The sequence below is a fragment of the Apostichopus japonicus genome, chromosome 2 (assembly GCF_037975245.1).
Source record: "Apostichopus japonicus isolate 1M-3 chromosome 2, ASM3797524v1, whole genome shotgun sequence".
Lineage (NCBI taxonomy): Eukaryota > Metazoa > Echinodermata > Holothuroidea > Aspidochirotida > Stichopodidae > Apostichopus > Apostichopus japonicus.
Window position 1 is genome coordinate 23,063,476 of NC_092562.1, and position 25,764 is coordinate 23,089,239.

The 25,764-nt window shown below is 37.7% G+C and overlaps 1 protein-coding gene across 5 annotated transcripts in view; it reads right to left on the reverse strand.

Moving 5' to 3' along the window:
- LOC139982795 (uncharacterized) overlaps positions 1–25,764 on the reverse strand; it is a 156,660-nt gene that overhangs the window by 63,563 nt on the left and 67,333 nt on the right. Inside the window, exon 1 of one of the 5 annotated variants that reach the window (XM_071995906.1) lies at positions 501–996. The exons of the other annotated variants lie outside the window; for them this stretch is intronic. The gene's annotated coding sequence lies outside the window, so the exon portion shown is untranslated. Of the gene's footprint in view, positions 1–500; positions 997–25,764 lie in introns of those variants that run through there. 5 annotated transcript variants of the gene reach the window in all.

A 25,764-nucleotide genomic window follows, 5' to 3' on the forward strand; every position in this document is an offset into this window, starting at 1 on the left:
CTTTTTATGAACAGAAGGCCAAACAGATAAATTATAATTATCCAGGCCTTTCCACAAATTCAGAGACATTCCCAGGGCATTTCCAGAGACCATTCTTTTGCGGTGTGTTTCTTAGAAATCAGGAATGTCTGGTGACTTAGTTTTTGTTAAGCCTAGGCTAAGATGCTATCCACTCTAACAGTAACATACATTCTCACTATATATGCTTTTCCTAACACCCTATAGAGCTTCTAGTTTGAAATTTTCACTGAGGTAGCCTACCGTTCTTCTGTGCATGATCCATTACTAGAAGTCAGTATTCACTGCAATGCCACAAGCGCATTTCTAGTGTTTATTGACTATAACCTGGCGGTTAATCATTATATTTTAATGTAGGTTAGACATACACCTAGGCTGCACCAGCTACAGATTTAAGTTCTTCTCATATTAACAGTAGTTACAAGTACGTTTGCGTAAGTAGCTGCGAAGAATGCAGAATTAGAATATCGTTTAGACATTACCTGACGTAACAAGGTCTTGTTGTATAGCTCCTTAGCCAACTTTCTGCTTTCCTGTGCGAAAACACTGCAACAATCCACTCTTGCAGAATCACACAATGAACAGTAATGTCCTGAGAACTTCAATTACTGTACAGGTCCGTTTTAATACGTTACGGTTAGGCTATACACTTTTACCTGTGGACAACCAATATGTGTGCAGACGACAGTTAGTGCGTTAATAGTGTTTCTACTGTAATAGCAGTTTAGCGGGAAAAGTATCTTTCTCCGAGTAACTGCGGTTTTACCAATAGAGAGAGAGAGTCATTTCCGTGACAATACATTGTCATCAGTACACCGTGCAGAATATCCGCAACTACAGGCTATACCGGAACTATTGGCTGTGGTCAACTTCCTCGTTGGTTCTCCCCAAAGTCTCTCGATTCCTCCATCCTAGAACAAACGGTACTGACTCATACACCGGTCCTGCTCTCTTTCATACCATGCTATTTTTAGGCATATGAGTCTCTGGAGCAGGATAATGGACGTTCCTGATAATCCTGACATGGACGTTAAATGAATGTGTGCCGAGAGATTGGCTTCGGTCAGCTTGCGAGTCTATAAGCCTCCATGGCTTCTTTCGCGAGTTCCTGCTTGCGGGAAGATCACATATACATACATACATACATACATAATGACGTACTGGAATATCCCTACTCGGTGTAAGCGTTACTGACACGTATTACGTAACGACATAAGGCATCACCGTACTGTTACAAAAGTTACCACTGCACACATACAACGCATAAGAGAAGATGCTGGTCCGGTTAGTTGAACTCTTCACCATCAATGACAGTAAAAAAAAAAAGTTTGGGAGGTGGACTGAAGGGTTAGCCAGAGAGAGACGCAATCTGTTTATGATAATCTACAGAATCATAGCAAATATATATAAAGTATTACCAGGCGCGTATCCAGGATTTTCTACCCCGGGGGGCGCGAATTACTATCTAAGCGGAGCGCCACCATCGGTTGGCGCGGAGCGTACAAGAAAATTTCTGGTTTTGATACCCCCCAGATCACCGGAAATGGCACTTCTCGGGCTTGAAAATGAGCAACCAGATGTAGACTTTTGCCTGAGAACCAAGTATTTCCCAAAAGTTTTTTCCATCCATAACCTTTTTGAAGATTGTCACCAGTCACACATCATGTTCGACCTCATTGCATGTCCTATGGATCATTGCTTTTGTAGGTTATTCTACGTCACGGCCCACAATATCCGAAAGCCCCACTTTTCAAGGTTTTAAGCCCATTACTTGTTGAGAATTTGAAAATTCACTTTTCTCGTGAATAAAATCACTTGAAAACATACCAATAATGTTGCAGAAAATTCAATCTATAGACAACCAATATAGAAAAACCTCCTTGAACCCCTAACAGACAGGTCAAAATTGAACGAGTAGAGGAAAGTATGATGAAGAATGTTGGTGAGGAAATTTTCGAAAATTCCGACACAGTTAATTTATGGTGTAGAAATATTGCAACCTCTTATAATGGCTTTTACAAAACTTGGTTGAAGGAACAGAAAAATAGGAGATATTTCCGATATCAGGTATATCGAAACCGAACACTTCACTCATAGGCGTAGGTCCCGTAGGAGGCGGGGGCTGCAGCCCCCCCCCCCAATTGTTTTCCCATTTTTGGGGCGCACCTACTGAAAGAAAAATAAATAGCAATGAATAGCTTAAAATGATCTCCTTGGTAATTGAAATAAAGTTGTAAGCTTGGCCGACATTACTACTGTAAAAGAGAGTTTTGACATAAATGGATCTGTATGGTTTTTCTCCATCTACATAAGACATTTGGTTGTTTACATTAGCATCCGGCGGTATACTGTGCAACTTTGACGGACCGTGCGGTACACGATGCCATTTGATGTAATGACCGATCTTGCCTATATGATATTGGCATCGACATGTTGAATGCGCGCTTTGCGCGCGAAAAATTTTGGCTTTTTTTTTCGGGCAAGTCATTACAGCCCCCAAATCCAATCTGGCTCCTACGCCTTTGACTACACACATTAACAGTTTTTGAGGCTGTACATCGTGGAACATGCATTTCAATGCTCATTGATATGATGTTATATCTGCTCTTTGCTTTACAAATTCGAACAGGCGTGTAGCGAGTAATTGCCAAGGGAGGGCGAACCCTGTAGGCAAACTATCTAAGCGAAGCGCCACCATGAGTTAGCGCGAAGCGTACAAGAAAAATTTTGGCCGAAAATGCCTCCCAGATCGCTGGAAATGACACTTCCCAGGCCTTGTAAGTTGCATCTAAGCATTGTCTATTTTGAAATTACTAGCGATGTCATAAAGAAAATTTGCTCGGGGGGGGGGCGGTCGCCCCCTTCCCGAAATGCGTTATGTTCCCCGACGCCTCGGTCGAGTTCAAGTACATTAGTGAGAGAGGAAAAACGGAAACGTCAAAAATGGAGTTGTCGGGGTAAGAGGTAGGGTGAGGCGCACACCCCCTCCGTAATCCTTGATCTGTCACTGGCTACCCTGTGTATATAATAGGGACTTTTCTCTTCCCGAGGTCTTGGCTATCTTCTACTCCCTCCTTTTCTCCTTTTTCTCTCTTTTTTTCTTTTTCTTTTCCCTTCCTTCCTCTCCTCCTTTTCTTTTTTCCCCTCCTTTTCCCTTTTTTCTTCTCTTTTTTTTCTCTCCTCTTTTCCTTACCCGGGGGGCGCGCGCCCCCAACGCCCCCCCCCCTGGATACGCACCTGATTACGGACACCAATCAAAGCATATTCTTGTACATTTGTTATGTGTGATAATCTCTACAGAATCTGTTAAAAAGCTTTTTCGTTTTCCAAGATATACATGCACTTTGAAATTGTGATAAATCTGGGGTCACTCGTTAAAAATGTGCAAAACTATGACGCAGAGTTTTGCGCTCTTAAAAATTTCTTATTCGAGACCTGAATAAGTTAACCTCCTAATTACAATCCCACATAGGCCTATATCATTTGTAAAATGTGATGTTCCTCTTTTCAAAGAAGACAAAACAAATATTTCTAAAAATCTCCTTAGATAACAAACATGTTTTCAGTGTCCTTAAAAGGAAGGTTGTAACAACAAAGGAATAACATAACAAAAAATAGGCAGTTACCACCATTACTTCATCAATGTGCGTACTTTTATTCATAAATTAAAATTAAGAAAAGATCAATCTTTTATGGATTTTAATGGGAATTGCAGCTATGTTTATGATATGTATTGCCTATTAGAGTGTTTATAAACAGTATCGTTCAAAGCTGAGCGTTTCAGTCTTAGGCATTGGCTATACACAACTGAACATTTCAGGCTCTTTATAGTTTTACTGGAGTTAAAGAAAACGACCAATGGGAACAAAAATTGTGGAACCCATAAGAAAGCCTATTACTTGCTCCGTTCATTCTTGTTGCAGCTGGCTAATGAAAGTAAATTTAACACCTTCATTGTGAGGTAATTATCTCGTCGGTAATAAAGAATTGTAGATAATTGTCTCATATTTCATTTGATCAATTCATGGCCACCAATTAACTACATTGTGGATATTACTTTAAAACTTTACATATAACCTTCTAGATGTTATCACCAAACGAAGATCCAGGGGCGGCGATTCTTTTTTCAAATGTTAGGGGGGGGGGGGGGATTTGCTTAGGTGCAGGCGCGTAGCATCTTAATCCCAAAAATTGGTCTCGTGCTTCGTGATATTTTGTATATATACCAGATTTCATTACGGATGCGGTCCGTCTCATGGGCGCATATCAGTCTTGGATAATTTGTATGGAACTCGGAAGGGTCAACGTGAGGCGCCATCCACTTAGAAATGGTTGTTCACCCAGAAACCGTTCATTTAGAGATCGCCGCTCAAATGTTAGCAGCCGCCCACTTAGAAATTGCCGTTTAACGTGAGGCGCCGTCCAGTCAGAGATGGTCGTTCACACAGAGACCGTCCCACTCAGAGATCGATGCTCAAATGCAACAGTCGCCCATATTGAAATCGCCGTTGAAGTACAGAAACCGTTGACTCAGAAACACTTACAAATCGCCGTTTGATGCTGAGCCGCGCCTACTTATAATTCGGTCTCCATTTACAATGGCTATATACGTATGCATTAAGTGGGCGTGGACTATTTACCGGCTGTGCTCCCGCCCAGTAACGTACACCGAGCTGTTACAGTAGAACGCTGTTGTTCCCGCCTCATTCAAGTCGTTCCTTCGGCGCCCCTCCCTTTGTCACGAGAGAAATTTCGTCTCGGTACACCGAAGACCACATGCAATGAGAGTTTCCAGAATCCAAAAGAAACGAGATGGAAGAAATAATCCACACGTTGGGGGTCGAAAATGCCGAAGAAGTTTCCCGTAACTTCGAAAGGGAACAGGCAACTCATAGACAAACAGGAATAACTAATTTGGAAAGTAGTAACATTTTTTTTTCAGTGGTCTTATCAATTTGACCGAGATTTGACCTTCCATGTGCTCAGCATTTGTCAAAATAAAAGAAAGTGATGACTCAACATGTATGCCTTCAGTAAATGAGCATCAAAATTAACATATTCTTGGCAATGGAAAAATGTGATATGTATCATGATGACCATAGATGATCATAACTGTTCACCCTGGTAACTACAAATGTTAACATTTAATTTTTAATTTTCAATAATGTATTAATAAATCGTAACTATAAAATACTATAGGCATTACACAATAGTAATTCCATTAGCTGTTACAAATTTACAGAACATTGTAAACACTCAATGATCCCTTATTATGAATTAGTAAATTCAGTGGTACCAACAAACGTTTCATGACAAATGTAATAGTATATCATTAAAACAAATAAATTGTATTAACAAATCAATAATCATTTAAAGAAATTACAATTCGTATGAAATAAAAATTTGTATATAATTGCGTTTTAAAAATTCTTCATGTGTGGTAGTACTTATTAATACGACATTAATTGTTACAAATTAATAATTAATAATTATGAAGTAATAACTGATTTTTTACAAGGAATATTTCATTTAAACATACAAGTATTTCATTACAGCAAAATTATAATTCGTACTAACAAATCAATATTTTTTGGGGAAAATTACAACTGGTAATCACGAATTAGTAATTAAAAATACTAATGGGCTTAATTGTACGTCGTCTCATCATGCACAAACTCCCGAAGATTGAGTACGAACCGATACTGAATGAAATGGATCAAAACAAACGAGTATGAGGGTCAAGTCTAGTATTAGGGATTGGCCGCAAGCTGAGGAATACCATCACCGTACTCATACACTCATCATACTAACGTTAGGTTTGTATTGCGAAAGATCCATCTTTTTTTCCAGAGGCTTAAAGAAGCACGCCTCCTTTTATAACAGTTGATTCACTGCAATCAAGCAAATCTGCCGTTCTTCTGTTGTTGAAACCGATTTTCACTAATTCCTCGAGTTGAATATCATCGTTTTGATCTATTTTAATTTGTGATTGAAAATTCAATGAAGGAGTACGAGAGCGAACGGTCGATGCACCTCAACTCTGTGATTGAAAAGTTCACCCCCCCCCCCCCGCCCACGATATAAATATGCAAGTTTGGCTGTCACTCAAATGAACGATCTCTGAATGGACGATTTCTGAATCACGACCATGTCTCAGTCGCGACGGTTACCAAGTCAACGGCCATTTCTGAATGGACGGTTCCCGAAAAGTTGGGAGTGTTTGCGCGGCAATCTCTGATTAGACGGTATGTGTATCAACGGCCATCTTTAAGTGGACGGCGCCTCACGTTAAACGGCGATTTAAAAATGGACGACTGCTGTACTTGAGCGGCGATCTCTTAGTGGACGGTTTCTGAGCGAACGACCATTTCTGAGTGGACGGCGCCTCACGTTGACCCTTTCCGCGTTCCATAAATTTGAGGACGCGTACCTTTTCTGCGAAACTATCTAAGCGGAGCGCGACAATTGGTTCGCGCGTAGCGTACAAGATCACCGGAAAAACACTTCCAGACCCAACAATGCTCCAAAACCTCCTTAAATTGGAGATCTCATGGTTTAGAAATTTCAGTTGGGGGAAAAAAAAAAATTAAATAAAAAAAAATCACGGGACAAATAATCCAAGTAGACTTTTGTATACGATGGGTCCGGGCCCTCTCCCAGAAAACAACTATAGACTGCCGCAAATGCGATTTCCTTCCAAAATTTAACAACTGTGGATTAATGTAAACAAGTGAGAACTGCTGCATGTCATTTGCACAATGCTGGATCAAACTGCGCCGAAGTTCAGTACAGGGATTACAATTTGCAATGCAGCGTGTGGTCAAGACAAATTGGTGGGGACACGGTATATCATGTCCCCACCACTGGAAAAGTTGGTAGGGACGCGTCCCGCTGTCCCCACCAGGATCTGCGCCCATGGTAGTCTAGCTAATTCATTTCGAAAATAAGTAAAAAACTACTCTCGGTGAAAGTCTGTGTTGTTTTTTGGTGATATTTAGTGACAAATTGTGATACGGTTAGACATGCGCGTAGCGAGAAATTTGCCAAAGGAGGGGCAAAGCTTGTAGGCAAACTATCTAAGCGTGGCGCCACCATGGGTTGGCGCGAAGCGTAAAAGAAAATTTTGATCGTAACTGCCTCCCAGAACGCTGGAAATGGCACTTCCCAGGCCTTGTAAGTTGCATCTAAGCGTTTTCTATTTTCAAATTACTAGCGATATCATAAAAAATATGCTCTTATAGCCACAAAAAACTATGCCACCAAATATTGGGGGGGGGGGGGATATTAGATACTTTATCTTCCACCCCATAAAATATAGGGGGGGGGACATGTCCCTCTGCCCCCCCCCCCCATGATCGCCGCCCATGCGAAGATCAATATTTGGTTGCCGGAAAAACTTCATATTAGCATTCAATCACACGTAAAAAGTAGAAATAAATTGCACAATTTCAAAATATGATTTATAATAATTCTTGCTCGTCGCCAGACATAAATTCTTTTCTTCTCTATGTGATGCATTTTGGTGTGTGACACTAACAAGTAAGTAGTATTTGTTTTGATAGATGAGTAATCGGCATTTACATTGCTGATTCGGCAGATATATTGCGAAAAAAAGATGATGCCAGACACAACATTTTCCACGTAGGTTGTTTCCGTAACTAGTTCTCATGATTACTGTGCTGTTTGGGGTTTTACTACCCATAGTTTGTCTACTGTCAGCTCTCAATCGAACGTAAGAAAAAAGAAGACTGTGACGTCACACAAATCTGGTATTCAATATTGTTGTATTCTGCTGAGACGAAACACCATCTAATGCTCCTCAAAGCCACCCCGTCCAAAACAAATGATGTCAAATCTTGTTTCGAAGCAATCAATGTATTGAAAGTTGATATTCAATTCCATTGAAGAACTATTCGGTGGTAATGAACTATGTGGAGTACCAATTGACAATCCCAGTTAAACTATACGTCGACCCTCAAGTCATATCATCTCACATAGAGTTTATTTTGTCTGTTTCATTAATCCACACAGGAGTGTCAGAATCCACACAAGAGTGTCAGAATCACAATAACTAACCTTTTATCTCTCAAAGGTGTCAGAAAATTTAAATATTCTAAACTCTAAGCCATTTCCTATTATTTCTATGCATCTGCTAATATCTAATTTACCTCACAGTTTCACCATCGAAGGCTTTGGTATTGTTGGTTCTTTGTACCAGGATTGGCTCTTTCGTGTCATGTGATTCCCAGTATATTAACCCATTTTATGTGTGTTAGAGATTGGACTGTCTGACCAATTTAAAGGACTAATATCATTTTATCACGAAGGCTTTTACAAACAAAGCGTGATATATGTCTTAAATAAATAGTATTTTAGACTAGAGCATATAGAAAGTGATAACTCTGTAAAATCTCTAGATTGTCAGTTTAAGAGATTTTATAAAATATTTCATAAAATGTAAAGAAGACAAATTAAATCTTTCCAATCCCTACCACAATTCGACCCCACATATAAGTCGTTAGTAGCACAACCTTGCGTTAGCACCTAACTTACAGTCTAAAAACAAAACCTCAGAACTCACCACGTCTAGTGCTTTTATTTTACTTTGCTGGATGAGGATTCCCACATCTCCGCCATTTGTGAGACCCTATGGCCAAACCCTCTCCAAGATCATTGATCCGTCACCCAATCGATATCACAAACGTGCATATATTACTTTAATATTTTAACATTGAATACAATAGTTCAGTGTTTTATAAATATTACCTAAATGTCTGTTTACCTTCAAGTTTACTTTATATGTATACTTTCAACGTCTCGTGCACCTTCTTCTGATTCGCCCTAATTTACTCACGTGAACATTTTTTTCAATTCACTTTAATTCTCATATGTACATAACTCACTGACAAAAGTAATTTTAGCAAATGTATAACATATGATGGACACTAGAAAAACAATATTGTAGGTAATGATACTTGCTAACGTTAATTCTGTTTATCCATGCAGGGTTTAGCTTATGATGTGTTCTCCAAATATCGAATAAAAACAATTTATGAACGATCGACGATTGTGAGCAGTAAATTTATTAAATTGAATATATCAATCGTACTGCACCATTTGACTGACACAGTTCTACAACTTCTTTCACATCAATAAACAAGATGTTGTAAGAATTGCTCTTATAAAATAAAATCATGGTTTTCCAGACTACTAAAATGATTCAATAGATTGATCATTAGGGTAAATCTACTACAGAACAACCAAACTTTCGTAATATGTTAATCTTTTTAATTGTTCTTTTTTTTAAAATTCAATATCCCCTTTTCTTGTTCACTTACAAACATACCTCGTTGTTGAAGTATAGAGTGACTTTTTTATATCAACCGTTGGTTAAAGGCTTTATACAATGTGGGTCTTCAGCTCTGTTTCTCTAAGAATCATCATAATGATCATCTGGGATAGCTGATAGCTGTTTTTAATTTAGATGAGCAGGTTGTGTACGTAACGTAACTTATCTCGCTCGCAAATTAATATGGTCACAATGCATATTCGGTACGGTTTCATCATTCTGAGCTACATTCTTATCATTCAAAAGATACATTTTAAAACCCGCGAGAAACAAACAAACAATTAAACTATCTATATTCCAGGCAACACCTCTTATTTTACCCTGCAAGGGTCTGTCATTAACAATTCGCTTCTACAAGGTCCTTACCATCCAATGGTATACCATAAAGCTTTTGATATATTTCGCCCAACACTTACAATCATGCATGGCATTAATAGGGCATCAACACAAACGACACTAATGATCACGATGTGCTGGTATCACTAAAATAATCAGTTAAATGCTTAGTATGTAAGATACGGTTATCTAAATTAGAAAATAGAAATTATACTAAGAGTTATACTAAGAAGCTTGCACATTTTGAAAATGGGAGAACTTTCAAAAGGGTAAGTACATCCCAATTACCGAACGGTTCTTGATCTCATTGATGTTATTACGGAGCTATGTGTGTAAAACATAGAAACACCATATTCTCGTACACATTTGGGGTAATAAAATTATATGATGAAGTTATCAACGATAACATATTTGCATAACGCCAAACTTTTTTTTTACACATTTAAATTCTTGACGCCCTTTACGATTACTTTCATGTCAAACTTAACGTTACAATCACTAAGCTATGCCAACTCAAAACCAAATAAATGTCCTGCTAACAGAATCATATAAATTCTCATGGATTGGGCGATATAAGCACCCGATATGAGTCTCTAGTTTACGTAAATTGCTGTGGATTCCTCTGGCACATTGGGAATCTCATAACAATCTTGCTCAGTTTGATTTATTTCTGTGGATGATTCATAAGCTGTTGCATCATATTCCACAGACAAATATTCTGTCTCCAAAGGTTCCTTCTGAACATCAGATTTGAAGTTAAGACCTTTATAGTTATGATGAAGACTGCCCTTGGTCACCCCTTCAGGGGAAGATACTGTGCTTCATCCGGAAAATCTATGGCACAAGAGTTTATAATCTGTTACAAACAACTAATATATTGAATAGGTTTTCTTTTTATTGTGCAATACTCGGGCTTCAATAATGATTCTTGCTAAAACTCAATATATATATATTTCTCTGAACAGTTGTTTCTTTAATAGGTATTATAACAACTGATTGTCAAAGGGAACATAAGTTTCAATCATTTATTGAATGAATACACCCAGCAATAATGGTGATGAGAGTTTGTTAAACATGTCATTACCGAAGTGATTGTTACATTTCTTACTTTGGCAATTTCATCATATGCTTTGAGGAAGGTGGATGCCATCAGTTTCTTATTACTAATATTGCGAAACATAAGTAAATTCTTCTATGAGTCAAATTAAATCTGAAAAAGTGTTCGTGGTCATTTCATTTACTTTTGAACTATTTCTATGAAAAAAATGTAAACAATAATTTTGAACAGCTCTTAAAATGTTCGTATATATTGCTTAATATTCAGCCCTATTGAACAGTTTTAATGCTAACACATGCAACAGGTTTGTAACCTCAACTTTGCAACATAACTCAAAGCCAAACATTCCTTTCAACTTTTGAAGTAGATATCATGAAATAAATGCGTTTCATATCTTACTTGGTTCAGCATAATCTTCATCTTTTCCCTCGGTCGCATTTGTATCTTTAATTTGTTGAGTATGTGCTCTGTTTGAATATCTGGAGACAATAGACACAAAATAAGAAGAACAGGAAACAAAGATACGTAATGTTTTAATTCTCATTTTTTAATTATGTTTGTTCTGCAGTCAGAATACATAGTCAGACTTTTTCTATATAACATGATATTTTTTTGTATTAATCGTATCATTCAGTCTTACTTGTATTCCAAAGGTAATCTTGTACTCTGTCAAAATCTCTTTTGCTTAATCCAGTGTGTTGCATGTTGTCACATCTATGTAACCTATAAGACATACAAATCCACATACGATGATTTGAAAGCAATAAATAATAGCTGACCTAACTAGTAATGAATGTGAAAAGTCTGTTGCAAGAATACAAGTAGTCCAAACATATCCTTTTCTGAGATGCGAGGCATTATTTTTCTTAAAGGAATAACATTTGCTAAACATCCTTAGTTTTTGCTATTTTTATTGCTCTCACTGATGTAAAAGATTTGTCAACTATATAGAAGGTGTGTGCATTAAAAAAATTCTTTACTAATATCACTTCTGTACATTACATGTGACTAGAAATGCTGTGCTTATTTGGTGTGATTTTTAAAGCGATATTCTCTTCAATACTTATGAAATTACGAATGCCATGATGGTACCTAAATTTCATGTGAGTTACAAAGCCAAGTATAATGCTCAGTTCTTGGGCCTTAATAGCAAATTTATCTGCATTTCATATGCTTTATTATGTATCCATGTTAGTGGGAAGAATACTACAGAACTGAAATTTTGCACCACTGGGTCCCACACAGAAATATAGTTGTGACAATTTGGAAGAAACCAAAGGAAAATTAGGTTCCAAAAAGAATTCAAAACCTCATCCAATCATTGTGTGTAGATGTGCTTCTGGTAAATAAGAGAATGTAAATGATTCAAAAAGGCTCCAATGTATAAATGCCAAAAGGTAGGAGCTAATTTTTTGAGATAAGCTTGTACTGTAGACTGAGAAGATGGGCTGTAGACCATAATGGATCAGTCAACATGAGAGTATACTGTGCATTAAGGTCACCAGGTGCTCAAGAAATATGAGAGCTAGTGTGCAATTGTTGCGAGGAGACAGGTAAGCTGTTGAACTGTGATGTAAATGTAAAAGACTTACTTAGCCAACTTAATCTAAATTCATGTTAGTTTATACAAAAATAAGTGTCAGAAAAAACATAGCCTACATCAACAGGAGAGTATACTTTGCATAAAGGTCATCAGGTGCTCTAGAAATGTAAGAGCTAGTGTGCATTTGTTGCGAGGGGACAAGTAAGCTGTTAAACTGTGATGTAAATGTATGAGAGTGACTAAGCCAACTTAATCTAAATTCATGTTATAGTTTAAACAAAAGAATTCTCAGAAAAACAAAGCCTACGTTGCTCTTTTCATTTCACAACAATTGCAAAGCCGAGTAACCTTCATTTCATTTGTGTTTTAAATTATTCTTGTAATTGTTCTGCAATTCTTGAAACGATTGAAGAACAAAATAAAAATGAAAGGTCTGAAAAGTTGTGAAGCAAAACCCTTACCTTTTGAAGATAGCAACAGCCACAATAACCATGAACAGCAACAGCACAACAACCACTATCGGTAACCATAAAAAACTGGACGTGGTCTCATCTATCAAAAATGGAATGTTTAAAGGAATTAACATATAACACGGAATGGTGGAAATATTGACATAACCAGGTCAGGTGTGAAAGATGTAATAAAGGAGGACTTCTTTACAAGAACAAAATTAACTTTGATATTATATCTTTAGAAAAAAAACATTGCTTTTAAAGTCTCAGAAAAAGGTTTTAAATAGCGGAGGTACATTTACTTAAGTGACTGGATTATATAGTCTAATAACAGTCATGGTAATACTACCATGGTAACATCATAAAGAAACCGTCATTGCTGTATTTAACATAATGTTCACACTCGATTATTATAACATAATTCTTTATGCAACTCTTTTCTTTCTTCCTGTTGTTTATTATTTTTTTGTTATAGATATTTGCTCATTGATATTTTTGGGAGTACTTGTAGATCCCCTCCTGTTTCTATTTAATGATTTCACTATGGACCTTGAAAGATTTGCTTTATTGGCTCCAATTATAGCATACTATAGCTAGGAAAGTTTTGGGATTACGTAATCGACCTGCCACAGTTGTAAATCGACCTCAGGCTGTATAATTAGCCTGCAAAGCTTCTTAACACCGTTAGGCTCTCTGTGTAAACACTGTGTGGAAATATTTTCATGCCAACAGTATAGCTTATCATACAGCGTTCACACAAAGACCCTAGCTGTTACAAGAAAAAATATGTGGCAGGCGTTGCAGATTAATGGGTAAAAAGAGGTAATTTTACGACCCAAGGTAGGTCGATTACGTAATCTCAAGAAACTTTTCCGTGATAGCATGCTATAGTTGAGGTCTATACAGCAGACCATTGAAACATATTCAGTTGTTGATTCTTCGATAGAACCAAGTCTTATTTTTATAGGCAGTATATCTCAATGATGCAAATTCTCCAGCTGACATGAAAGTATTTGTTTGGTACACTGAGACAGCCTTAGAAAAGACACAGTGTTATGACAAACAGCAAACACCAAGCATTAATTGTTCCGATGAAGCATGAGGCATTATGTAGACTGTGAAATGCAACAGTTTAACTGTCATGTGATCCCAAAACAATTCAATTCAAGTTAATTCAAATTTAGTTTGCGTCATGTACACAAAAGGAGCTAATCAAGATGCCTGGTATACATACAGCAGGAAATACGTATATGGTGTGCACTAGAAAAACACATAGATGTGTATGAAGCTAAAAACCGCAAAAATCCTGAACTAGAAGAAACGAAAGAAAAACTGAAATGGGAAAAACCTTGTGAGAGCAACGAAAACACACATGTCAGTCATTGATGAAACTGTATACAACTTAAAGGTTTATGGACACGTATGAACAACATTGTCCTAATCACTCTAAAAGGTAAAATCAAAATAAAATAAACTATTACCAAACTGCTTATCCACTAGAGAGCCTGTGTAACAGAATGTGTAAAAGTAAGTTGGTCTGACGTTTCGATCCTAGCAGGATCTACTCCAGTGGCTGAATGTCAAGTACAGTAACAGAAGGGACAAAAACACGCACAGAAAACAGACAGGTTAATGAGCAAGGTGAACACAATGAGATAGATGAAAGGGGATTATAAGTAGACAAGGGATGGAGGGAAGAAAGCAACAGTGGAAGAGGAGAGGTAGGAGATTAAAAGTGGAGGGACAAAGAGAGGATTAAAGGAACAGGGTAGGGACCAAACTGGAGAGGGACAAAGACAGAAAGGTGTGGAGAAAAAAGGAGGGAAAGAGAGCTGTGGGAGGATGAGTGAAAGGGGGGGGGGACAAGGGGAGAAGGAGTGGGGGACAGAAGAAAAGTTAGTCATGTCCTTCCAGAATGTTAAGCCCAAGAGGTTGAATGGTGCGAAGGCGTTGCATCCAGAGTCTCTCTCTGCTGATTCGTACAAGGTCAGGGCGGCTACCCAAGGATTCAATCCCCTATAGGGACATGTTGTTAATGGTAGGGTTGGGAAGGTTAAAATGTTCTCCAACTGGGGTCTCAGTCTTCATGGTGTTGACTGTGGATCTGTGACCATAGAATTGCTTCTTGAGGGTGGTTTTGGTTTCGCCAACATACTGGATGCCGCAAACTCTACAAGAGATCAGATAGATGACATTGGTGGTTAGTGCAAGTGATGTGACCCTTAGTCTTGTGTGTGAGTTGCATGCTGTGGCTGGAATTGGATTCAACAATGTGGTGGCTGCAGACGATGCATCTCGAAGAACGATCACATTTGAAAGCATGCTAGCATGCTGAATGGGTGTATGGTTGGAAGTTACAGGTTGAACAGCAGCACACACAAGAAGGTCTTGTAGGTTGCGTGGTCGTCTGTAGGCGATGATGGGTTTTTCAGGGACGGCACGTTGGAGTTTATCTGAAGTGAGGAGAATGTTGTTGGGCAGCTTGTTGTCGCAATCTCGTCCCTTTTTGTCCTTCACTGCCAAAGTAGATGATCTGGAAAGGAAGCGGACTCTCTGAATGGCTTCACGCACCCTTCTGGCACTATGGCCCCTGGCAGTAAGGTGTTTTTCCAAAGCATCTGTGCGGTGAATGAAAGAGGAATTGTTAGAGCAAATGCGACAAAGACGAAGTGCTTGACTGTAGGCAATTCCAGACTTGCAGTGACGGGGATGGCAGCTTGAAGAATGGAGATACTGGTGTGTGTCTGTGGGCTTGGTGTATAAGTCTGTAGAGAGAAAACTGTGTTCCTTGGGAACAGTCACATCGAGAAAGTTAACTTGTTGGTGAGAGTAATCAGAGGTGAATTTGATGGTGCTGTGGAAAGAATTGATGTGATTGATGAAGGTGAGCAGGCTATCCTCATCACTGGTCCAAACGAAGGAAATGTCATCACGAAGCAGATGCTAGTAGACAATGTCCATTGTCTAATGATTGATCTGAGGCTGGTGACCATCTCATCCTAGTGCCTCGCCCAGGGGATTGGGCCCGTTATCTACTGCGGTCTCTCTCTTCCCTGCTGGGGTTGGGGAGCAAGTCTAACTTGTCCTAAAGCTTATTCCTTTGTCCTGTGAGCCAAGCATCGATCTCTAGCCATTGACCGGGGGTGAACTGGAGGCACACCAGACACGGGTCCCTTCTGGTACAAGTACGGCACTTAGGACAAAGGTCATGCTCGTCCCAGGCCCTCCCTTGACAGAACATGGTGCAATTCACGCACTTCAGTTGACAGAGACATGACTGATAAACCCCAAGTTAAGGGATAAAAGTTCTTAACAAATACTAACAAAATGATGGACACCTCAGGATATATATATATATAGGCAATGCTCAATTTTCAAATTCAGGAAGGAAAACAATTTAAAACAACACAAAACTATGTGAAAGAATCATTAACATGATGATTGTTTTGTTTACATGGCTACTGTACTATGAATGTAACTTGGCATCTGTTAATTAACTTTAATGTCGAACCATAGAACTGAGCCTAACATTAGTCTAGTCTAAGTACGTCGTAAGACTGATAATGAACAAACACTATTCATTGGACAAGGAATTGATAAGTATCAATTGCCATATTTTTATAGCCAGTCCTTAAGCTCAAACACCAGTCTCGATTGAACATGGCAATATTAAAGTTTAACTGTTTTTGTTTAGTTTTACAAACTGAACAAAAGCTCTGTGATGTTTGTAAACACCCACCACTGTCACCCCATATGAAAAATTGCCATATGTATATTACATGCAATGGGCCAACAGTTAACTCCCATTGAGATTGGTTGTTGCAAAAACAACAGCTTACAATTTAAAATTGATTCAAGTTGACCATGAATCACCAAATTAAACAACCTTCTCATCTATGATAACCATGAGCATGGTTATTGGGGCAATTCTACAGGCAAAGTAAGGTTGGATTACGATTGCTGCATTATCGCAGCGTTTCTTCTCCAGGTATGTATTGTTAATCTGTTTTTTTTTTCAATCTTGCATTTCTACGATGGAAAACTATTACACCCGTATTTATCATAGTTTCCTGTACAAAATACAATATTATTGTTCACGGAGTGTTAGCTCAGTGGTTAACACCGGTGCTGTTTAATCATAAGGTCCCCGGTTCGAGTCACTCCCAGATTAATGTATGTCGTCCAGTTACAGAGTTGTTGACAATTAACAATTCATAATAATGGACGTTAAATATGAATGTGAGAGAATGACTTCGGTCAGCTTGCGGCTTTGATAAGCCAATTCGGCTTCTTCGCGAGTTCCTGCTTGCAGGAGGATCTAATATACATACATATACATACATTGTACTATTTGCTAGCTCTGTCAGTAGTAGGATGATTTTGCTGGAAACGTACATAGCAATGCTGTAGAAATAAAAAAAATACCACTCGTACTTGATGCTCAGTGTATTTGTTTTTAAACACCTGTATCCAGGAACTGCAGGAGGAAGTTATTTCAGGCATTTTTCTGAACAAAACATTTCCACCACACAGAGCATAAATTTCATGTTAAAACAGCTATACTAAATAACCCAGGAACATGTTTAAGGACAATTCAGACATTATAAGATCCTACCATGAAAGTGAGTGGCAATGAAGACAATATTTGTGCTGAGTGCATGACCAAAGTGTGTTTTGACGGAGAATTCAATTCACAGTGTTTTCAGAACTTAGTTTGAGAAATATTCCCACTGGTGGGAGAGAGTGGTGAAACTTTCTGAAACTGCATGATTTCACGTTGGCATTTTGCCGAATATCACTTTGCTGAATATGCAAAGGCTGTTTTCACATCTTATCATGATTTTTGGAACGATAAAGGAGTATGGAAATAGAATTTTACTTCAGTAAGATTCTAGGATGGAAACATATGAAACATTTGAAAAAGATTCAGTAACGATATTTCACAAGAATTTCTCAGGTCTGGCAGCAAAAACAAATAAAATGAACTGTGATCTCAAGCAATACATCACTTTGTAGTACTATAATTACTATGTATTGTGACAGAAACTAAGATTCTAATCGTTGCTTTGAACCTTGCCTGAATTATTCGATATGACTATGTAACCCTTTTTTGGCCAGAAGAGCATGAAACCTAGCATATGTGATTGCCTAAACGATGGCTAGTTTTAATAGCTCCCTGAAATCTAAAACTTCACTTTCATCAAACGTACAATCTGGTTCATATGTTGGACGACTTACTATACTGTTGAGGCTGTTAACAGATACTTTCCATTTTATTGTTTTGGTACAACTTTGCTACTGAAATCGACTTAGAATCCATCTTAGTTTACATATTACTTTAAATGAAAGCAATTACTCATCAGCAGCAATATTAAAGTAAGAGATTATCGTAATGTAAAACTAAATAAAGTTTAAACTACTTTTCTTTATCATGAGACATTCATGAAATAGAAAAGAAAAAGAGCCAAAGCTTCTCACCCTGTTGATGATCACTTCCCCCTTCACCAGAATATTCATCCTCTCTAATGGATCCTTCTGGCACAGAGACTATTGCATCTTCTCCTTTCTCACTAAGAGGACCTTCCCCTCCTTCTGTTGTCAGTGTCAATTGGAAGCTGTAATTTTTGCCGCTCTCTAGCCCTTTCTTAATATACCAAGAAATATTGGCATCTATGTACCTTTTTTCCACCATATTCGGGGTCTCCAAGTCATTAAAGTAAAGAAGAAACTGTTTTATTCCAGTGTTACACTGAATATCTGGTACCTGGTAAAGAAAAAATGGTGTGAGAAATAAGTGGCTTCTATCTGGGATGGGATACCAAATGAAAAAAAAAAACAATGTTTTATCCCATTTTGCTCTGAATATCTGGTACTGGGTAGAGAAAAAAATGTGTGAGAAATAAGTGGCTTCTATCTGGAATGGGCTACCAAATGGTAAAAAATAATGAGTACGCAAAAACTTGAAATCTGCTGGCCACCTGACATGAAGTGTAGGTTCATCAGCCTGGAATGTTCACCCTGTAAGGCATTTATTGTACCATGCTAGGCAGCCACATATGCCACATAATGCTACATGTACTGGTAACCACCACATGCTATGGCATATTCACATACCTTCCAACTGATATTGACATTGGTACTTCCCATCTCTACGATAGCAGCTTGTACATTCAATGGAGCCAATGTGGGTACTGAGAATGGAGAATTAAAGAAAAGACAAAATTGTATCAACTTCTATCCTTATCAGAAGATTATACCAGAATGGTCATGTGTGATCATCTTATCAATGTTATGCCTTTCCCAACGACTGAAGATGACGTATTAAGTGTGATTAGAAAGTCTGATAAACACTGATATTGATTAAAATTACATGACCAAACATTCCCTGGAATGAAAACAAGCTGTTCATATTTAGTATGATTCCAACACTGAAAAGTGTGGTCCGATCTTAAAAAGGGAGATTGCAAAGGGGCATTTTCTCATCCTTCAGTGTGGCGGGTGTTGCAAGATATTCTGTGGCAACTAATGGTCGACAGTGTAGGATGCATATATGTCAAGCCATTACATACTTAAAGTTAACATCTGTGGCCATTCTTCAATCAGAGATTGTAATGCTTTATATTAATGTACATATTTGACAGGCAATATGCTATATTTCTATCAGGATGGTTCCTTGAATTAAGTGACTACCAAACTCTTACATCTCCATGCCTGAATCTGGCCACTGCGAACTTGTTTCATAAAATTAATATTCATGAGAATAGCTGTGAATCATTTATGACTGCACATTTAAAAGGTCTGCAAAGCCCTCAAAAGACAGTGGCGGGATAAATCCATAGGGTAATTACAGTTGACATTAAAGGCTAGGCTGCTTCGGCTTTGCTTCTAATTTTTGTGTGGATCATTTTTGCTCTCCTTGTATCTTTCGATATAGTATCGTTACTTTCTTCAAGCTTAAGAGAGAGAGAGAGTCTTCTGAGAGTGATTTGGTGGGAGGAGGGGGAGGGGGCTATATTTTGAATGTCTATCTGTTATTCTTGAATCTGTTGTATTGATATTGTTACGTGATCGTTCTCATACTTAATGTGGAGAACAGATCACGTGGCATAAAACGGAGAACACAAGGATTGAAGTAATTTTAAAGCAATTAATAAGCTATTTACATGGCAGAACAAAGTATAAATATGAACATAATACATAACTATAGTTTCTTAATTCAATTAACGTCTTTCTAGACTTGGAGAGCCGGGTGGAGAGTTTCTGCATATTTCTTGAGTTACCTTAGTGCTAGGCGGATAGTGTCCAGGTTTGCTTTAGAAGTAGTTCGGCTGGATGTAGATAAAGTTCAGGTAGAGCGACGAGAATCCATTAGAGTGAGTAGGTCGGAGTTCCGACAAAAGTATAGAGTTAAATATACACTGTGTTTAAAATGGGCACAGTAATCAAAGCCAAGGAACCATCAGAGGTGTCGGGCGACAACCTCTTAACGGAACGAACGGAGAAAAAGGAGAGGGCGCTCAATCGGGCGTGTGCGGCTTTTATACCCGGAGTGTAAAGGAATGTTCCAGTAGGCTATGAATATTTTCCAGAAGTCTGCGAAACACTTTGTTGGCAAGTTCCAGTTATGTAGAATGCATGAGCGCATCTGGGATCATAACAATCGGAAACTTGAATGGTAACTTATATTACATAATAGGGTAGGTGAATAAGTGGGTTACATAACAATATTGTATCAATAGTTGTTGATTATCCAAGTGGAAATAAGCTACAACAAAGAACTTACTTGTACAATTTGTTCTTGCAGATACAAAAGAGCTTTTTGGTCCTTCTCCAAATAGCCCTTCTCTTACTGCAGCCACAGAGAACTGGTACAAGGTGTCTGGTTGCAGATAAGTAAAGGTAAATGAGAGTGTTGGCATTTCATTTGCTTGGACCCTATCTGAGTAGATCCAGTCTTCTGCTTCTTTGGTCCGGTAGTAAGGTACATAACCTATCACTGGAGGGTCTCCCACATCACTGTTGTCATTCCACGCGGTCCAAGATATCGTGATTGTAGTGTTTGAAGCAGATATAAAGCCAGGGAAATTAGCTATTAGTGGAAGGGCTGTGTGAAAATTAAAGTGAAAAAATAGGGAAATTGTGTGATTTTACCTTGTTTGACAGTTCTCCATTGTATTTGCTGCCAATGAATGTTCTTTTTAATGTCTAAGTCATACCTTAATAAGCTAAAACTTCAAATTCTATATACAGCAAAGCAGCCCTCTGTGTTTGTTCATGAACATCACCTCTCCAGGTATTCCTTGAATTTTGTTAAAAGAAGGTCATTAATATATTCACTAAATTTGAAAATTCTGAAAAGATTTTTTGCATATATCCCTACTTTTTTTCAAGTGATCCCCGACACTTAAAAATATCATGACAAAATGCTGGAGCATTAAACCTTCAATTTACTCACCTCCATCAGTGCAATCGTCCAAGGGCTCTAAATATTTCAAGCATCTTAACATATTGATTTACTTTAAACCTCTGAATTCATGTTACTTTGAAAAGCCATCAAACTGGTTCTAAACAGGTTAAGCAATGGAACTCTTACATATGGCAGCATAGTAGTGACCAATTGAGACGAAGCACTGTTTTAATATTCATGACATGTAAACCCTTTCACTATACAATTCAAGCCAATCAGGGCACTCCTAGTATGATGCTTTGATTCATTCAGATTCCCATAAGAAGCGATGAGGAGAGAAACTTTTAATAAAGTCAAGGGATTGTTAAATGTGAGGGATCCTCTTTCTCTTCATCAAACTTCAACGTTATATATGTCACTATCTGCAAAAAACTATCTATATTAAATATCACATGTCTTTATTACATGTAATATGTTTTATATGTATAATATCTGTAAAATATTTAACTATCTATCTAAATGTCTGTCTGCAAAACATGTTGGCGTTCGGATACTATATATAATGGAAGTATTTATAGTTACAGCAGATCACATAACAGTTGTAAAACATGTGATGGGATTAGTTACTGTTTAATGGCAGTGGTTACTAAATTCATCTTTCAGGGCCATAGTGAAGTTATACCCAATCTGCTGGTCAATTAAGTACGGATGTACATACAGTACCGCCCAGATTAAATCGGCCGTGGCATCGTGTATCGTGACAAAATATGAGGAGACTCGAGGAGTCTATCGTGATATCGTTTCCATTACGCCTATAGCAAGTACCTAACGTGATATCGTGCGTCGCATCGTGGTCGTAATATCGTGATAGTGTGTGCATCATTTCACTGGCACTGTATACTATCGTAATGTTATCGTTATAGCGTGAATCACGTTGCAGAACGATCGATCGTTTCATCGTGATTTGAAAGAATTGGGGTAGGCTCCTTCCCGCAGTAGATGAAATCATCAATTCAACGCAATGTGCAATAGATTTATTGCAAATTCTGATCAAAAAGTTCGGTGTGTCACCAAAATTAAGTGTCAATCGACATACAAGTTTCATAATCGCAAAACTAGTACGATAGGCCTAATGAACACACTGTAGGCCTACTCATCCAAACTCCTTCATACAAACCCCTTCTTTAAAAAAAATAGCGGTCGCAAAATATTTTCAGTTCGAACAAAACATTCGTTCTGAACTTCTTGTATGCAAGAATATCAGCCTAGGCTTTAATTGTACTAGCAAATCGTCCCAAATGTTACGATAGGGTTAATATGCATTGTAACGCTGAATATAGGCCTACAGTAGCTATTTCACCGTCCGGGATGCATAGGGTGCCATACTTTAGTATGTTTGAACATTGTTTTCACGATCGAATTTTGCAAGATTTTCGAGAAAATTGTTTGCTTGAAAAATGTTTTTCCGCACCATATGATATGCTCAAATAAGCAGTTTCTTTTGCATAGCATCAGTAATCGATATGATCCTGATGGCAATCTGTATTGACGCGCACGTTAAAAATTATACAAAATTGGTCATAACTTCTGTTGGAAGCTTTTTTTTATTTAAATGTCATAAAGTCATTTAATTGCTTTTGGCCGGACAGTTTTGTATGGTAGCAACCTTACTTTCTGAAAATACTAGACGGTCAAGTTGATCACGAACCTCGTAGAATTTTCAAACCAGTCCAGACATATTTGGTTTCACCAAATCCTTCATACCATGCAACAAAAGTATATTTTTTGAATATTTATGTGGTAATACTTGAATTTTTCATTTTGTTCAAACATGTGTTTAAGCATCATGTTACGTAGCTAAATACACATTCGCCCAAAATGCAATGATTAGGGGTAGACCCAGTATATTTTATGGGTTCCGGCGTGTCTATGTTCCGGCAATTGTTTTTGACTCTGAAGTTCTTTTGACCAATATTTTTGACCAATATGCATTCGGAGTTCGGCCCAAATTTTTTTAAGACCCATAATTTTTTGGACCAAAATATTTTGATGACACAAATTGTTTTTACTCTAAAATTTTTTATGACCATTTTTTTTTTCGGACAAGCACTATTTGGGTCATAAAAAACTTTGGGCCCTTTTATTTTTTGTTTCGTAAATAAAAATTGGCGCGTCCAAAAAAAATTAGTCCCCCCAAACAAACCAGGTCAGAAAAATTGTGGGTCCAAAAAAGTTGATTCCACAAAAAAAAATTGAGTCCAAATAAAATTGAGTCCCCCCCAAAAAAAAATTAGGCCGGAAAAAATTTGGGTCCAAAAAAAATGAGTCCCCCCCAAAAAATCGGGTCCGAAAAAATTGAGTCCCCCCTAATAAATAGTTAGTGAGACAAAATTTGGGTCTAACAAAATTGATTCCACAAAGAAAATTTGGGTCCAAAAAAATTGAGTCCCCCCCCCCAAAAAAATAACTTAAGCCAGACAAAATTTGGGTAAAAAAATTAGTCCAAAAATATTGTCGGAACTTAAAGAGACGTCGGAACATAGATACGTTGGAACATAGGGTATGTCACCCTTCTTAATACATTGAGAAATTACTAGTCAAAAATATTTTCTGAAGAAAAACCTTACGGTATATTTCACAAATATTGATGCTTAGATAAGTGCTTCCTCACAATCAACGAGCCGCCCCGAAATTCACTCTGCTTACGTAAAACTTCTATATATATATATAACACGTGGAAAAACACACATATTCCCATTGACATTGTTTACGGAACATAAGTAGGTCAACGACATTCGAACTTGGCAACTTGCCAAAGTTCATTGCACCGTGGGAACGACACAACAAATTGTACATGATTGTACATTTTCCCGCCATCTGGACGCCCGAGTGTAACTTTTGATGTAATATGCAAATTATTAATGGTACTGTGCAGTTAAAACTTAACCTATTGTGACACATACAAATTTTGGGAAGTTGTTGTAGATGTTACTTTTGTATCAAATGTTAAGTACTGTATGGTACTATAATTTATAAAAGACGCTTTTCCTCAGGTGGTAGGGAAAAGGGGTATTTCGGTGAACCTGATCTCTTTGTATAGTATTTGGATACTTAAAATGACCATGTACTGTACATGCAGTTTCAATTCTATTTAGTAAGCTGTTCTTCGCATTTTTATCCTTTGTGGATCTTTATTGGAATAAATACGAAATGTATTTTTTGACGCCAGTATTTAACGGTAAGCATTTTTTAAATTGTTGACTGAGCTTCAAAATCCATTTTCTAAAAAGTCGGTTTTCATGAAGGTTTTATCAAATATAGCTAGGGTAGGAAAATATTAATTAACCACATTAAAGAAAGTTTTTCTATTATCCAAATAAAATACATGTTTCTCGTCATGAGATCTGAAAAAAAAACAGGCTGACGTTTTTCTTCTTTTCATGCGCTAATACTAGTTTGGAATATGTGGCAACCTAACAAAATAATTTTTAAGGTTAGTTAGATTTCTTGAATCCGAATAGAGACTCGGGAATCAGGAAAAGGGAGGCCCCTTGCACGGACGATGAAGATGTTTTGTTTTTAACCGGCCCTGCTTCAAAGTTGTTGGGTGGAATTTTTTTCCCTTTTCATTCTGTTCGAACCAACGATAAATTATATAAAAACTTAACACAAGAAAGGCTTAGAAGTACTTTATTATTCTTCAAAATGTTGCCAACTATTCAAAGTAACGTGGAACATAAAATCTACAGCTAACACTACTAGTAACAGAAAAGTCGCTATCCGTATGTAACGTTACTGTTGTTAAATAAAAAGTTAAACGTGTAAAGTTGTGAGCTGACATCAAAAAGTTTTCAAGGCGGAACTCCTGTAAAGATCGATTTTCGCACAGTAGAGTAGGAACTTCATGATACACGATATTACAACTTAACGAAATAGCGTGAATAATAAAAACCCAAAGCCCAAACGAAGTTACAAATTGTGATGCGCTCAGCTTGAAATCACGATCTCACGATATAACGTGTTAGCGTGAATGTAGCAGTCATGTTTGCTATCACGAAGGCTTGGTATCACGATATAGCGTGTGATCGTGGTATATCGTTATATCGTGTACAAAAAATTTACAGTAGTCAGGTTTCACGATAGAAAACGATAGAAAAAGATAAGGGCATCACGATACACGATGCCACGGCCGATTTAATCTGAACGGTACTGTACTCTTGTGACAAACAAATGAAATACTACATTATTTGAGAAGTGAAATATCAGAAATCACTACATGCCCTTACGAAAGTACACTATATTCACATGTGATCACAAGTTAAACACAACAGATAAAACACATGCACATGTATATTCCTGGTATCAATTTCAAATATAAAGTCACTTGTTTTCATGTGTGCTTAAAACATGTGAACATACTTCACAAAGTGAAGAAATGTGTGTTTCTACATGTGGCAGAACCGCGACAATCTAACCTGTTAATGATAGAATACATAGATAACTTGGACGATATGTGTCATATAAAACCCTGTGTTTTCACACAATGGTTTTCTGGCTACAGGTTGTCACAGGAATTTGTGACACCGTGTTTGGAGGTTTCCG